We start from the raw sequence: 5370 nt of genomic DNA, 5'->3' as shown, positions 1-5370 counted from the left end.
GATTTTCTTTTTTAAAAATACTTTTTGATCATTTTTATTTATTTATTTATTTGAGAGAGAGAGAGAGAGAAAGAGACAGAGAGAGAGAGAGAGAGAGAGAGAGAGAGAGAGAGAGAGGATGGGCACGCCAGGGCTTCCAGCCACTGCAAATTAACTCCAGATGCAAGCGCCCCCTTGTGCATCTGGCTAACGTGGGGCCTGGAGAATCGAGCCTCGAACTGGGGTACTTAGGCCTCACAGGCAAGCGCTTAACCGCTAAGCCATCTCTCCAGCCCCCCAAAAAATATTTTTGAAAAACTCAGTCATCTTGAAGTATAGTTGACATAAATTATACATATTCAGAGCAGGTGACTTAATAAGTTCAGACATATATATGCAGCCACAAAACTCTCATCATAATCAAGATAATGAGCATATCTATCATGTGCAAAATTTTCCTGGCACCTCTTCTTGCCCCTTCCCCAGATAACATTAATCCAACATGGTGATGTATGTCCCATTTCATACACAAGAAAACAGATACAGGCTGATTTAGTAACCTGACAATTATGGTTTGAATGAGAAAAATGTATGTCCCCATAGCCTGAGGTTTCTTTTCTTTTCTTTCTTTCTTTCTTTCTTTCTTTCTTTCTTTCTTTCTTTCTTTCTTTCTTTTTTTTTCCTGAGGTAGGGTTCGCTCTAGCCCAGGCTGATCTGGAATTCATGGAGTCTCAGGGTGGCCTCAAACTCAAGGCGATCCTCCTACCTCTGCTTCCCAAGTGCTTGTAGTGTATGGCTTGTAGTGTCTGCTGTTGAGTATCTTCATTGGTGATTTCTCTCTCTCCTACTAAACTGCATGCAGAATGGCTTCTTCCAGCTTTCTGTCAGCTTGGCTACATGGAGGAGGTTATCAGCTCAGTTCCAGCAGGAGTTCTCAGTGGCCTTACAGCCCAAGTATATGGAGTATTCAGTAATAGGGTCTTGCCATCTATTCCTGGTGGAAAACCAAGGGCCTCATCAATGGCCTATAATGTTTTGGGGGCATCAGGGACCTCCCTGGCCAACAAGTCACTGGAACGTATCCCATCCCTGGCAATGAAAATTTTCGAGCAATAATCTACAGCTTCTGAGTATTCCATTGTCCAAAAAAGTAGGTTTCTATGTGATTTATTTATATCCTCTTAGATTTTGATTAGCCCTCCTTCCACCTTTCCTTTACTCACTCTCTTCCCTGACCTCACTTGGGCCTTCCCCTGCCCATTAACCTTTTCTTCTACTTACATATATGCAATACCATCCTATTAAGTATCATATATATATGTATATATATATATATATATATATATATATATATATATATATATATATGTATATATATGTGTGTGTATATATATATATATATTTATTTAGTTAGTTATTTAGTTTTACGAGGTAGGGTCTCATTCTAGCCAAGGCTGATCTGGAATTAACTATGTAGTCTCAGGGTGGCCTCAAACTCACGGTGATCCACCTACCACTGTCTCCTGAGTGCTGGGATTAAAGGTATGCACTACCATGCCCCCCCCCATCTTATATTCAGCCAGCCAGACCAAATGAGCCAACAGATGCAATAGTGGCATGTCTGTCACGATGGAAACCAACTGCCCTCTAGCTGAACTGGAGGCCCACTCCATGGGAGGGAATACATCCCTGAGACTGAAAACCTACAACAGGGTTAGTCATGAGCCCTAGGGGTGTAACGTCTGCTGCTCTCTGGCTAAATGTATATACTATGCTCTTCAAACTGCACCGTAAGCACTTCTCTTAATGTTCATACCCATGTATTAATGCAAGTCTCACTTTTGGTAGAGAATCTTCTCTTTTCAGATGGTAGTGACCTTGGGATGACTCAGAAGGCATCATGGTGCTGGAAAGAAGTGACAGGAGTGCTCAGCACTGTAATATCTCTATCAGACCTTCCAAGCCTCTGGGTCTATTGCGGAAGAGGTGGCAGAAAGAATGTAAGAGCCAAAGGAAGGGTAGGACTCCTTCCAATGTGCTCCTCCAGACTGAAAATGGCCTCACAGTGCCTGACACTACCTACACAAGACCATCATAATAGGAGGAAAAGATCATGACATCAAAATAAAAGAGAGACTGATTGGGAGGGAGAGGGGATATGATGGAGAATGGAGTTTCAAAGGGGAAATTGGAGGGAGGGAGGGCATTGCCATGGGATGTTGTGTTTACAGTCATGGAAGTTGTTAATAAAAGAATTGAAAAGGGGGGGAAAAAAAAGGAAGCTGGGTGTGGTAGCTCATGCCTTTAATCCCAGCACTTGGGAGGCAGAGGTAGGAGGATCACTGTGAGTTTGAGGCCAGCCTGAGACTACATAGTGAATTCCAGGTCAGCCTAGGCTAGAGTGATACCCTACCTTAAAAAAAAAATAAGGAAGACTGGGGCTGGAGAGATGGCTTAGTGGTTAAGACGCTTGCTTGCAAAGCCTAAAGACCCAGGTCTAATTCCCCAGAACCCACATAAACCAGATGCACCTGATGGTGCACACATCTGGAGTTGTTTGGCGTTCCTTCACAGTGGCTAGAGGCTTTGGTGCACCTATTCTCTCTCTTTCTTGCTCAAAAATAAGTGAAAATAAAAATCTATACAACCAACCCCCCCCCAAAAAAAAAGCAAGAAAAAAAAAGAAGATTCCTAGACTCAGGGGTTGGGGATATAGCTCAGCAATAGAATGTGTGCTTAGTGTGCACAATCTGCCGATTCAATCCCCAGCACCAAAAGAAAATGCTCTAGAGCCAGGGTGTTGGGGCTCAAATGCTACTCTCTGCTTACTAGGTATTGTCTGTGGGCAAGTAATTTTGCACTCAGCCTATTCATCTGTACAGTGGAATAATAATACCCACTTCATAGGGTTGTAAGAATTGAATATGTAAGACTTATAAAGCACTTAGAATTCTCACACAGTATATATGCTGTATTTTTCTTTGTAAACTTAATATGAGATATAGGGCTACTTAATATCTTTTTATTATGTTTTCTATTTCTATTCTTATTTTTTGAGGTAGGGTCTCATTCTAGCCCAGGCTGACTTGGAACTCACTCTATAGTCCCAGACTGGCCTTGAACTCACAGCTATCCTTCCTCAACCTACTGAGTTCTGGGATTAAAGGTGTGTGCCACCCTGCCCAGCTTTTTGTCGTTGTTTTGTTTTGTTGTTGTTACATTTTTTTGTTTATTGAGGTAGGGTCTCACTGTAGCCTAGGAAGACCTGGAACTCACTCTGTAGTGTCAGGCTGGCCTTAAACACACAGAGATCGGGCTGGAACGATGGGTTAGTGGTTAAGCACTTGCCTGTGAAGCTTAAGGACCCCGGTTTGAGGTTGGTTCCCCAGGACCCACGTTAGCCAGATGCACAAGGGGACGCACACATCTGGAGTTGGTTTACAGTGGCTGGAGGCCCTGGCACGCACTCTCTCTCTGTCTCTCTCTCTGCCTCTTTCTCTGTCTGTCACTCTCAAATTAAAAAAAAAAAACAAAAAAAAACCAAAACACAGAGATTATCCTAATTCAGCCTCCTAAATAATGGGACTAAAGGTGTGCATCACCACCCCTGGCTTGGCCTAATAATTTTGTGAGTACTAGTCAAACTCTTGGAATGTATACTGAGTGTGACAGACCTCTGGCCACTGTCACCCTGTAAGCTAAGAATATGTTAACACCTGAGTCTTTTAAAAGATTTCCTTGTCTAGTTAAAGATAACATCAGACTCTTGTAGATGAGATTGCCACTGCTTAATAATACTATCTTATTTTGTGAGTATAAAAGTTTATGTAATCACTTTTCATGGAAGAAGCATGTTGTTTTCTGAATAGTTAGTGTTCTTGGTTACTCCTATTTGGCTCAGAATTAATTGTTTGAATTTTCAAAGTTGTTTCTTGTTTAGAGAGAGACACAGAGAGAGGTGAGATAAGAGAGCCAGGGCCTCAGTCACTGAAATCAAACTACAGATGCATGTGCCACCTTGTGCATCTGGCTAACATGGGTCCTGAAGAATTGAGCCTCGAACCAGGGTCCTTAGGCTTCACAGGCAAACGCTTAACCACTAAGCCATCTCTCCAGCCCCTTATTTTTATTTATTTAGTTATTTGACAGAGAAAGAGGGAGAGAGAGAAAATGGGTGTGCTAGAGCCTCCAGCCACTTCAAACAAAGTCTAGATGCGTGCATCCCCGTGTGCATCTAGCTAACATGGGTCATGGGGAATTGAACCTGGTTCCTTTGGCTTTGCAGGCAAACGCCTTTACCGCTAAGCCATTCCTCCAGCCCCTAAATTCTTTTATTTATTTATTTATTTATTTATTTATTTATTTATTTATTTTTGTGACTTTCGAGGTAGGGTATCACTCTGGTTCAGGCTGACCTGGAATTGACTATGTAGTCTCAGGGTGGCCTCGAATTCAAGGCAATCGTCCTACCTCTGCCTCCTGAGTGCTGGGATTAAAGGCATGTGCTCCATGCCTGGCTAAATTCTTGAATTTAAAAAAAAAAAAAAAAAAGCCCTTCCTCTTTTCCCCTTTGATCAAACTGTGTGTATGCATGTGTGTTTTTGCACACAGGAAAGAAAGTAGGAGACAGATTAATACTTTTCTGTGTGACTAGCTAGTTTATATGTTCTTTAACACATATTCTCGTGGAAGTCTCAAACAACAGGCGGTGGAGAACTCAGTTAAAAAGAAATGAAGCAGGACATGGTGGAATACGCCTTGAATCCCAGCACATGGGAGGCAGAGGTAGGGGGATGATGTGAGTTTGAAGCCACCCTGAGACTACATAGTCAATTCCAGGTTAGCCTGGGTTAGAGCCAGATCTTATCTGGGGGCGGGATGTTGGGGGGCATAAAAGAAAAGAAAAAGAAAGAATCGGTAGGATTGGGAAGATGGCTCAGCGGTTGTTTGTAAAACCTGATGGCCCAGGTTCTTTTCCCTAGAACCATGTAAAGCCAGATGCACAAAGTGGCGCATGCACTTGGAATTCATTTGCAGTGGCAAGAGGCCCTGGGTGTTCCTCGCATCCCCTCTGCAAAATAGATAAATAGATGCTAGACAGACAGATGATAAGTAGATAGGTAGGTAGGTAGAAAGAAAAGAAAAAGAAAGAAAGATAGTTAGATAGATAGATAGATAGATAGATAGATAGATAGATAGATAGATAGATAGATAGATAGATAAAAGCTTTTCAGCTAGGATGAACTAACTCAACAGGCCCCCTGCGGGAGGAACGCTCCCCCTCCTCGCCTGCCCAGCCCAGCTTTCCGGTTGGAGCACTGGGGAAGCGAGCGGAACGCAGGTGTGCGAGGGCCGGGATCTGGACGAGCCGGCCCGCGGAGGACTGAGGGC

This window comes from Jaculus jaculus, chromosome 9 (genome assembly GCF_020740685.1).
Source record: "Jaculus jaculus isolate mJacJac1 chromosome 9, mJacJac1.mat.Y.cur, whole genome shotgun sequence".
Classification (NCBI taxonomy): domain Eukaryota; kingdom Metazoa; phylum Chordata; class Mammalia; order Rodentia; family Dipodidae; genus Jaculus; species Jaculus jaculus.
The sequence above is the reverse complement of the archived record's forward strand: the minus strand, read 5'-3'. Positions refer to the sequence as shown.